Source organism: Gallus gallus, chromosome 4 (genome assembly GCF_016699485.2).
Source record: "Gallus gallus isolate bGalGal1 chromosome 4, bGalGal1.mat.broiler.GRCg7b, whole genome shotgun sequence".
NCBI classification, from domain to species: Eukaryota; Metazoa; Chordata; class Aves; order Galliformes; family Phasianidae; genus Gallus; species Gallus gallus.
The window spans coordinates 1,279,233-1,290,702 of NC_052535.1; the positions used below are offsets into that span (position 1 = coordinate 1,279,233).

Below are 11,470 nucleotides of genomic sequence, written 5' to 3' on the forward strand. Positions count from 1 at the left end.
GCTCCACAAAGGACCACCATGCAGTTATTTACATGCAGGGTGCAGAACAACAAAAAGTTGTGTGTTCTTTAAGTGTGTTCTACCATAACACACAAAATCAGGAACATTTCACAAGCTGAAAGTTGTTTTCATTGGAATTATATCATCATACTAATGGCATGAGATTACTTATTGTGCAAATGTGCAGCAATGTCATATACTCACGCAAGTTGCAGGCATCCTGCTATCTCATATTAAGGTGTTTTCCCAATGTATTGAAAATGTCTCTTCAAAAGACATCATACTTATCCTAAAAGGGAGAAAGGCTGTAGGCAGAAATGGATCAGCCTCATTCCACTGTCCAGAACAAAAACTGAACCTATTCCATAAACAGACAATATGCATTTCTAGTCCCACACAGAAGGTAGTGTAAACACTTTTCATTACAGTAAGTTCTGAATTTAATATGAGAAATCTGCTGTTCTAAGGAGCTTATTATTTAAATGGAGATTTTTCTATTTAAGTGGAGTGAAGCTGAGGTAGGGAGAACAACGTGCTAATGGCCATAGAGGGATTTTGACGGGAAGATGGGCACTCAGCTCATGGAGATGCTTCCAGGCCTTCAACTCTTGCAAACCTTGAAATATTTTAAGATAAAGTTTGCACCAAAGGCTGTTAAACAAGAGCAGCAGATGAACAAAATGCCTCCCTAGCATGAGGGAAAGGAACTGCCTCGTCAAAAGATCAGACCTTACTAGGAATTTCAGAAAAGCCTCACCCCCCCCCCCCCCATCCAAAATGCACACCCCATGTGATTTTGAGGTAGGAAACATTTAGGTTAAAAGACACAAGTTACCTTCTTCCAGTGTTTTTCAAATAAACAGCACTAACAAAGTGTTTCAGATATCATCCTGGTCCCAAAATAGTTCCCCTCTGCCACAGGACCACACGTGAGCCATGCGGAGTGCACTGGTTTACTTTCAGTGAGATTAAGGGAGTGAGAGCCCCAGCAGAACCACACTTAACAGAGGCTCAGTTACAATTTTAGCTCTGAAGAGACCACCATCGCTCCATAACAGTCATCTGTTCAAAACTAAATATATGTTTTGATTAAAATGTTGGAAATAATTCATAATGACACCCGAGTGGATTTGGCTGCAGCACCTTGCCCAGAGCCTGGCTCCCAGCCAGGGGGCACCGCAGCCCTGATACTGAGAACGCTCCTCATGACTTCTCCAACAGACTGCTCAGTCACACATTTAACGCCTACAGCTGTAAAAAAAACCCCATATAATGGATCTAGGTGTACCCTGTGTCATTTTGACCTAGGTATTGCTAGATCTTTGAGGTCCCTTCCAACCCAGGCCATTCCAATCACTAGCAATTTGGCTCTAGGTATGCTCTGCGATGTTAAACCTGCCAACTTGTATTGCAAAACAGTATGAAACTCCAACAAAAGTGGTTTTAGCACGCTGCACCAGGTGCTTTCTTTGAGGTACCACCAAGTGATAAAAACCTCAACCCCAGCAGTAGTGCAGATGCACTGGCGCAGAACAACTCGTATCCCTGCTTTGCGCCACACTGAAAAATGACAGCTGCAAAAATGGCAGAGCTGGAAGCCTCCAAAGGCAGGGCAGGACAACCTGAGGAGGTTACAGATGTGGAAACACTACAGAGGTGCAAACATTTTCCAGTATTTTTTCAGAAAGCCTTACTGTCACTGAAATGCTGACTCCATCACTGGATACGGAAGCAAGCACCATGCTTTTATCAGCCTGGCTCGTCCTCTGGGTATTATAAGACCTGACTGCCCACAGAAATCCTCCCCAGAGGAGAATTGAGATGGGAAGCCCTCATATCATAGCCACCAAAAAAATCCCTAAAACCACAGAAACAGCAGATCAAGGGAGTAGGACACACGGGAACTCTGCCACGAGTGATAGCATCACCTTCCAGCCTCCCCTACCAATCCGGATCAGGTTCCTGATGTGACCGTGCCAGGAAAGCAATAAAAAGAAATCCTCCACCCGCTAATAAAAACTATACAAGCAACTGCCCCCAGCACTTACAAACTGCTTTGTGTTCTGTTGTGACATCCCTTAAGGTCTCAGAGCAATGGGGGAAAGCAGACACACCACCTGAAGGGAAGGGCTTGCCCTGTGGGGTGACAGCTACTATCCCAAAGCTGGACAAAGCAGGACCTTTTCAAGCTTAGGTGAGAAAGCTTCTCTAATAGCTACAATAACAGATTTTAAACATGCTGGAAACCAGTTTATTAACCCCTTAATGACAGAGAACTGAAATGCTACACCCAAATGCCTATCTAAGTGACTTAATAGTTATGGATGTAAAGTATAAAACAGTCAATTGAAAAACAAACTCGTGATCCAAGAAAGCTTCCCATCAGAGCCACAGAAATAGAGCATATCTTTAACATGAAAAATTGATTTAAAAAAAGATAGAGAAAGGAAAACCCTACAAAGGGAACAGAAGCAATGACAGCATCCTTACAGGGACTGCAGTGCAGTCACGTAGCAGTGGTGAAGAACAACTGGAAAGCTAAAGGGGTACTTCCCTGCAAACAAAACACACAGCTGTAGAAAGATAACACTCTGCTCCTAAGACCACAGGCTGTGATGTGCCAGAAAACAGGCATCTGTTCCACACCGTGGTGACAAGCAGCAAGAGCCCCAGAAAAACCCTCCCCAGACACCCCAAAGCAAGCCGGGCTTCACAACTAAGGAACTCCCGAGCACAACAGATGAAGCAAAGTGTTTAAATCGGTGCCAAGAATGACAAGATGGGAAATGCAAGTTTCTACAGGAGCTGCATGTGCTCTGAGGTTCTGAATTTTAGGTTAAGTATCTGGAAAACTAAGTATGATTCCTCCCCATGGGACAAATTTGGTCTTGAGGTGCAGTGTAAAGTTGAATCTCTTTTACAGTAACATTTTATTTACCAATCATCTTCACGGGGAAAAAGTGTTGTTTCACAGAACAGAAAAAAAACCCAAAGCTGTTGTGTGTGCAGACAGCCCCACCACAACAGGAATAGGTATATTCCACAGCACCATCCCAGTCTCCTCCGTGAAGCAAGGCATACCTAGATCACAGCAGGACACGCGCATGCGGCCACTGCCAAGTGCTTTGCTTTTGTCTCCCATGGAGGGCAGGTAGAGGCTGCCCTGCCCTGTCCTACACACTGCATTTCCAGGCACTGAAATGCCCCTGGGTGCCACGCAGCCGTGGATGTCAGCATGCTGTGCCCACAAAACCTCCTGCATCTACAGCACGACAGCACCAAAGCACAGACCTCTTCAGTGCCAGAAGGTAACCTGGCGAACACCATGGGCTGGCAGACACACACACGCAGTCAGACAGATGGTGCGATACAAACACCAGCTGATCCAAAAGTTATTTCCCAAATGTTCTGCATTCCTAATCCTGACTTCTGGGGGTTTTTTTGTTGTTTTTTTTCCCAAACTTGACTGAGAGGAAGCAATCATTCAGATTACTAAAAACAACAGCCCTACTTCCAGGAAAGGCTCTCTACCACAGCACAAGTCAGAGCAGTCAGTTGTCAGCTAATCCAACAAGAGAAGCAAAAGCAGAACTTATGCCTTCAAGAACAAGGAGAACGAGAAACACTTTGCTTTTGCTGTATTACAGTTTAGAAGTTTGACATACAAACCAAAAACTTTCTTGTACAACAAGAGACGTAGTTCAGGCTGTAGTGCTTTAGCTGCAGAGCAGATCAGACCAGCCTCATTTAAACAGGTTATACTTAAACCTAGTGCTAAAAAACACCAAGAAATTACTTGAATTACCACATCTGAGCAGTCTCGTGGTAACTGACCACGTGCATTTCTTCAGTGCGTGGATAATGCGAGGCAAAACGCAAGTATGACATCATGCACGTGAGGTTTAAGCAAACACCCTTCACCCAGCATTCATGACAGGTCAGCGGCACGCAGAAAGCCTCCAGCACAGCTCACCTGATGCATGCTAGCACTGAAATCAGCTGCTTCTGTACCTGAATTTATCGGTAGATCAGTTGAATTGCAACACCTTTATGTAAGAGAATGAGTAGAGCCTAGCACAGTTTTGAAGACTCCAGGAATGACTGTTTATATCTGTGCTTATTAAGGTTTTTTTGCAAGAAATCTAGGCACTAAAAATCAAAATGTCAGATTAAAATATACCAAAAGGTTGTCTATGTGATATCTTCCTGAAGACCTGCTTTGCATCTAATTATATCATTTCCCATCACACCCTATTCTATATTGATCAGCTACCATTCAGGTCTTTCCTTGATCTCTTCTACTGCTTTAGACAACCACGAACCAAACCAGAAGATGGTTAAACTGCTCTTCACAAAGCTGAGAATATCATTCTACAAGCAAATGTGATCCACAGGAATCTTCATTAAGAAAAGAAGGCACAAGTGCTAGAATTCTGGCCCTCGTGACAAAACAAACATCACTCTGATGATAATTTATTGTGCCAGGTTTCTCTCCACCCCCTACAGGTCAATGCCACAACCTGAGCAGTTCCTTGAGCTCCAACTCAAACCAGCACACCTAAGCAGTGCCATTCAGTCGGTCACTTATCGGTATGCTGCCACTCTCTCCAACTGTTTTCTCTACAGGAAATGCCTTTGCTAAAAACAGAATTTACTTTCTTTATGCGAAGGCTGATTATGCAAGTCTCATTAAGACGAAAATTCCAGCTGGGGGAAGGAGAGTAAGATTAATGCCAAAATAAAGATAAGGTTGCTACATTATAAAACCAATAACATTTATCTGGAAATACCGAGCTTCTTCCTACTTCAAGAACTGTATCAGCTCTTGCTTCTCTAACCCTTTCCCATTTGATAGTAAGTTTCAAACAAAACAAAAACAGAGAAGAAAAAGGGAGTCCTAAGCTTAGAAGTTTCTCAAATATTTATGTATTATTTCACCTTAACACATGAGAGACTTACAGAAAAAAACGTCTCAGAAGATCTGGGAGAACAGCAGATTATGGCTAATTACCACTGGCACTCTCCTGACTTGAAGCTGCTCCTGCTGATAGATGTGTGCGGTCACTGCCTGCTGTAGTAGAAGCAATGTGCTGTGCTGTCCCTCAGCCTTCCTTCTGTGGACAAGAAAAGAGAAATAGTGATTTTCTTCTTAGAAACTGGCAAGCACAGTCGTAAGGAAGAAAAAAAAACATCCATGCAGAAAATAGCTTGTATTGAATAAGCTGCTGGAGGACAGCCAGAGAGATAAACTCCACCAGGATCTGCAAATAAGACTCAAGGAAGACTCCAGCGTCAGAATACCTCACGCAGCCTTCTTGCACCCTTTCAGCACGTACAGAATGCAAAGCCTGACAACTGTGTAAACATACTGCATGTACATTTATTGCAGCATCAGCCAAAGGTACTCCGCTGGTTACGCTGTGATCTCATTAGTGAAAAGGAACTTGAATGCAGTGAAGACGATTCCCGTATGTGGGAACTAAGTACAGTCACAAAGTTCTCTGCTCAATACTCCATTCTTCTATATGACAATAACGAGGGGAAAAATCAATTTCCTAACAGTACATAAACATATCCAGGTTGAAATTACCAGGAACGTACTTATCCTCTGATAAGGAACACTGAAAGCAGAGCAGTTATGCAGCCTGGTGGTCATAGCTCCGTGTGAGGGGACAGCACGGCTTTGAACCAGGAACCGTCCCATCAAAGATGCTCCACCAGAAGATGCTAAGAACACCTTCAGCATGCACCAAAGCCATTCAAGAAGTTACATTTAACAATGTGAAAGTCATCACCTTTCTCAAGGCGCCGGATCAAGTACCAAATTCTAGTTCCTATACTGTCTGCACACTGATGAATAAGAATTGCCCTGTTTTGGCTCTCCAAACTTACAACAACCCCAAAAAATCGTTCAGTTCCCAATATGCTTTTCCTAGAGCCAGGGCACAGGCCCCTGCTTTCTGGATAGCTTTGCAGGAAGCAGACAGAAGCCCCTCCTGCAGACACAGCAGCTCCTTTGTTGCTCCCACCAGAAAGGTGATCTTGGCTCGAAGCCACAGACGTTGCTGAGGTCGCAGCCTCATCATGTCCTCCTGAACTACTTTTCATGAGATATGGGCATAAAAGCACAAAGCGCCAGGCCTCAGTGCTGGCAAAGCCTATCTCCAGCAAACCGAGGCATTTTTCCACATCAATCAGATATTGGGAACAATAGCAGATTTACATTAAGATTGAAACGGACGAAGGGCGCTGCGCCAGTGGTCTGTCCCTGCCGGTCAATACACAGAAAGGATTGTGTTAGCACCACTGAAAGAATAAATTATCGCTGCTTTTACAATAAGCTCTTCAAGAATGCAATAAAGAGTTCAGTGTGTGCTCCTCACTCAGGAATCCAAAACTTTTCAGTGAAGGTCTGGCCTGCAGCAAAGATAACAGCTGAAAACCAACCATCTTGACCTTGGTAAGCTTCATGACAACTTGCTAAAAACAGGTGAAAAAAATTAGAAGGTTGCTTCTGTGATATTGACCAGCCTTGAAACGGGAGCAGCGAGCAGCCACGGTCCTGAATACCAACAGCTCAGAGTGGGTCACTCTGAGATGCAGCACAGTTAGAAGTGAGAGATACTGTTTTCACTTCAGCTCTCCTGACTGCGGTGGTACTACTAATATCGAGGTTTTCTCATCTGCTTTCAGAGGTCCATTTAAAATTCTACTGTGTTTAAATGAAATTGTGATAGGAAAATAAGAGAATGTATAACTGAGGCATTCTTACAATGCACTGCATCAAAGTCACGAGCCAATATCACGCCTTGTAGAATCACAGCATCAGACAGGTTGGAAAAGTCCTCTCAGATCCCAATTCCAGCCCACCCCCACATCCCTCAGGGCCACATCCCCACGGCTCTGGGACACCTCAGGGACAGTGACCCCACTGCTCCCTGTGCAGCTGTGCTGTAGGAGTGCCTTCCCAGCTGTCTGTTTTCTTAGAGGCAACAAGTGTATGTCTGGAGTTTGATGAGAGGCCTTTGAAGTTGGGCACATCACAGGTCAGCAAACACAAGCACCGGCTCCAGCCTCCTAACCTTGAACGCATGTTTCAATTTGCACAACACTCACCCAAAGGGATTTCCAAAGCGTTTTCCACCACAGGTGTGCAAACATACACACAAACACACACGCAGTGCCGGTGCAGCAGCCCCAGGGGTTCACCAACACCGGGTACACATTGTGAGCAGCGAGCTACAACTTCTACTGGCCACACGGTACACGTGAAGTCTTATTTTAAGGACCAAATCTTTCCTAAAATTAAATACAGAAGATAAAAGAGCGTTGGCGTGGGTGTGACAACCCACACAAGTCAACAACATGCAAACACCAGCCTCCAGAAACACCCAAACAAAGGACTGTCTAAACGTTATATGGAACATTTGTGTTCAACTTGGGTGCAAACTTGGTTTCTGCACAGCATCAAAGCACGATGCGCTTTGTGGCCAAGGGCTGTGGCAGGAAGCAGATTTGTGCAGATCAATTATTGTTATTCTCTAAAGGTGAACACGCCAGGAATTATGGTTTTACACCATTCTAACAACTGATTCTTCAAAGCTGCTGGCAACTGTAGCACTCTAGTAACGATAACTACTGTTTTACAAACATAAGTGACCTACCCTAGCATAACAGTACGCATCTGTGCAGATACCTGAGAAGCTGAAATGATTCCATTCCATTGCCCGAGTGACGTTTAATTAGAAGTAAGGCCAAGTTTATCCCAACTCCGCAGCAGCACTCCCGAGCCTGTGAGTGATCAGTGTGCACCTTGCTCCAGGAGACACCCGAGACAGACAGCACGAGTCCTGTTTGCTCACGGACTGCTGTGTTAAAAATCACAATCTAAGACCCAACAAACAGCAGATTGCTTTCAACTCAGCCGCACGGAACACGAGATTTATTTGATCCTGGCTAACAATAAATTATTCCCAGACAACAGCAGCATTCTGAAACTTACTGTGCTCCAAACCCCTGCAAAGTAACCAGACCTAGGAGAGAGGCCGGCGTAACAGCTGGCTGCCTTTCAGCACGCATCATTACACACTGAGCCTTGAGAAAGTCAACATCTTTCCCATTTTACCACCTTATCCTTTTTCACACATAAACTACGTAAGAGAGGGAAAAAAAGGACACAAGTGGGGGATTTTCCTCGCAAGGATCCTGACCGAAACGCAGAGCACTCTCTTCTATGCTGGATGCTAACTCCAAGGACAGCTTATTGGCTTAAAACACAGAGAGGATGCTTCCCTGGTTAAAATGCTAATCTGAGTCTCAGGAAATCTAGATTCAATTCCCTGCCTGACCACTCACTTCCTGCGTGACCTTGGGCCATAAATATTTCTGCGCCTCAGTCTTTCCATCTGGGACTGAGGTAGGATTTCCCCATCGAACTAAGTTTTGTAACGATAAATATATTAAAAGGGCACAAGGAAGCGGACAATACGGACACATACTGGGCTGTTACCTGCAGAAGCGCTGTGGTGATGCTCACAAGCACAGAAGGACCAACAGCATTATAAACCACCACGGGACAGAAGAGATAGGAAACGTTGAAGGAATGGGATAGAAACTGAAGCAATATAAATGGGGTTATATTACTCCAAGTAGGAAAATAACTCCGTGGAAAGTTACTACCACAAGGTCTGAGCAGCAAGCTTTAAACACGAGACTCAGAGCTCGGAAAGCAGCATGGATGGAGCAGATCCACCTGCCAGCTTCTGTGCAGAGGTGATCGCAATGCGCTGCACTGCGAGGGGCCCCGCGGACCAACCCCTGTGCTTCCAAACAGCCCGCAGAGCCTTCGGGAGGCGGCACTCAGCGGGACGGCGTTGATCGCAGAAGGGTCCCCACTTCACCGCCGCCCCCAGAGCCGAGGGGGACAAAGCGGAGCGGGGGGGAGGGCGCGGGACGGCCACCGCCACAGAGCGGTGACAGCGCTGACCTCCCCCTGCCCCGACCCCGCCGCGCTGGGGGAGGTGTCTGTGCCGGAGCAGCGAAGGGGAACAGGCAGAAGGCGACGTGGCATTTGCAGGCAGCGGCTCCGCTGCGGGGAGGGAGAGCGGGAAGGCGGGGGGGGGGGGGGGTGAAGGGGATAGAACGGCTTCAGCTCTCCCCGAGGAAATAATAAGGGGGGGGGGGGGAGGGGGATTAAAAAAAAAAAAAAGAGGAAAAGAAAGGGGGAAAAGGGAGGATTTGCGGCGGGAGGGGGGAAGAGAAAGTGCGGGGAACGCGCTGGCAGCGGCCCCATCCGGGGGGCACCGCGGGGCGCAACGTGAGGCACAAACCCAGCGCTGCCGGGCACTGCGGGCACTGCCGCCCCCGCCCCACAGGGCGCCCCCCGCTCCCCTCCGCCCGCCCCACACCTGCCCCACACCCCCTCCCCCGGGGTCTCGAACCCCACACCGCGATCCCCACCGCCCAATATCACCACACAGAGACAGATAGACAGACAGACGGATGGACGGACGGGCACCGACCCCCCCCACGCGCTGCCCCCTGCCCGCCCCGCGCCGCCGCCGGCCCTGGCACTGCCCACCGCGCCCAGGGTGGGGAGCGCCGCTCGCCCCCGTCCCGGCCCCGCCGGCCTCGCCCAACCGCCGGCCCCGCGGAGCGAGGGGAGCCCTCGGGAGCGGAGCCCGAATCGCGCCGCGGTGGCACTGACCGTGCGCGGCGCCGCTGCCCCCGCCTCAGCCTCGGCGCTGCCGACCGCCAACAGACCGCTCCGCCATGATGGAATGCGGGCACTGCGCCTGCGCCGCGGCCGGCCGGCCAGGGGCGGGCGGGCGCGCGAACCGAAGGCCGGGCCGAGCGCGGGGCCGATCTCAGGCTGCGGCCGCCCGCTCCCGCGAAAAGCGGCGCGGGGGGGGGCGGCGCGGAGCCCGCAGGTGGAGGCCGGGCGTCGCTCGGCGCGGGGCGACGCGGAGGCTCGGAGCCGGGAGGTGGCGGAGCCCGGCGGGAGGCGGCGGCGGCAAAAGGTGGCCCGGGCGGTCGCCGTCCCGCCGTAAGAGGGCCCGGGCCGCGGTGACGGCCCCCGGGGTCTGAGGGGAGGCCGCTGCGCCATCTTGGCCCCCAGCTGATGCCCTCAGGGTTCCTCGCTCACGCTTCCCGTCCCCGTGCTGGTGCCACACGTGCGGCGGCAAAAGCCCCGAAGTTCGGGGTTTTAATCCAGGTTGGCCTTTCTCAGCCGTGATTCGAGGAACGCGTGGAGCCCATCGCTGTGTGGGGTTAAAAGTGGGGTGTGGGCCGCACTGTGGCACAGTGCTGTGAGAGCTGTGTGTGTCACCGCGAGTCTGAGGGGAAAGGTGCAATTCACGGCCTGTGCACAAACCTGTGCGTCACACAGATACAAAGAAAACCCTTCAAAGCAAACCACAAAGTACGTAACACAAAGAAAGTAACCCTAAAAAGCCAGCTGACACATCCTCCCCCCCCTCAGATGGATATCAGATACATTTTTAATGAGCATTTTGTGAGGAGCAGAAGAAATGATTTATCTGTGCTGGAGAATTTCACTGGTGGAGGTGGTGGATGGGACGTCCCACGCTGTGCTGAGGAAGGCTGGGGAGGACACCTGACAACCTGTCCTATTAATCAGTGCCACCAAACTACCAACAAGGGCCTCACAATAATGCTTCTTAGGCTGGCCCATAGAACAAACATACTCTCCATATACCACCAAAGAACAGATCACTCCATCCTTGGGGTGCCTCTGTGCGCTGGGCACTCACTAAAGCATTATCCCTTTGTTTTATTGTGTTTGATCTTCAACAGGACTGATGCTTTATAGTAAAGCCTTCTTAAGTTTGTTTTGGGGAGAAAACAGGCCAACGCTATCCTTCTGCTTTAGCACTGAAAACATCCATATGGTGAGAGAAACACCATGGGCACAGTAAAAGATTGCTCTTGCAAGGAGCCCATTACCTTCTCAATGTGCTCTTTGCTGTCACCTTCGTTTATTCAAGCTCCAGACAATGCATGAGAGCTCCTTCATCTAAGCAGCTCACTGTACTGCTGTGCTGTCCTTTGTGATCTGAAAACCAGACTCTGGCTGTGTGGCCAGTTCCAGGTAGAGAAGACACAGGCATCCTTCTCCTCCTGGAGAGCAAAAGCTCTGTCGTAGTCTCTGCCCTGAATTCTCCTGTTCTTTCTACCTCCTCCAATAACATTACTGCGCGCGACTGCTGCCCTGGTTCCGGTACAGAAAAGGAATAGTGCTTTTGCTCTATGGAATAGTGTGGATCGGTGTATCAGAAGAAGAAATTAATAATTCTTTATGCCTATAAAGTAGATTGAAATCTCCAGAAAGGGATCAAGAGAGAAAAAGTAAGCTGCTGCTCAATGTCACATCTCGCTTTGGTCACTAATATTTAGTTCTTTACTTCTCCGATAATTCTGAAATGAGATTCTTGAATTCCAGCTCAGACTT

At 48.5% G+C, this 11,470-nt stretch overlaps 1 protein-coding gene across 21 annotated transcripts in view; it reads right to left on the bottom strand.

The window, feature by feature from the left end:
- The window catches only part of LOC422151 (fibronectin type III domain containing 3A-like), a 37,731-nt gene extending 27,935 nt beyond the window's left edge, over window positions 1-9,796 (bottom strand). For 2 of the 21 annotated variants that reach the window (XM_046940928.1, XM_046940927.1), the window contains exons 1-5: window positions 9,707-9,796; window positions 4,960-5,114; window positions 2,491-2,554; window positions 836-1,072; window positions 205-305 (exon numbers count right to left, since the gene is read on the bottom strand). The gene's annotated coding sequence lies outside the window, so the exon portion shown is untranslated. Of the gene's footprint in view, window positions 1-204; window positions 306-835; window positions 1,073-2,490; window positions 2,555-3,973; window positions 5,115-7,116; window positions 7,300-9,706 lie in introns of those variants that run through there. The other 19 variants (XM_046940931.1, XM_046940930.1, XM_025150349.3 and 16 more) reach the window with 13 other exon arrangements.
- Between the last annotated feature and the right edge of the window lie 1,674 nt (window positions 9,797-11,470).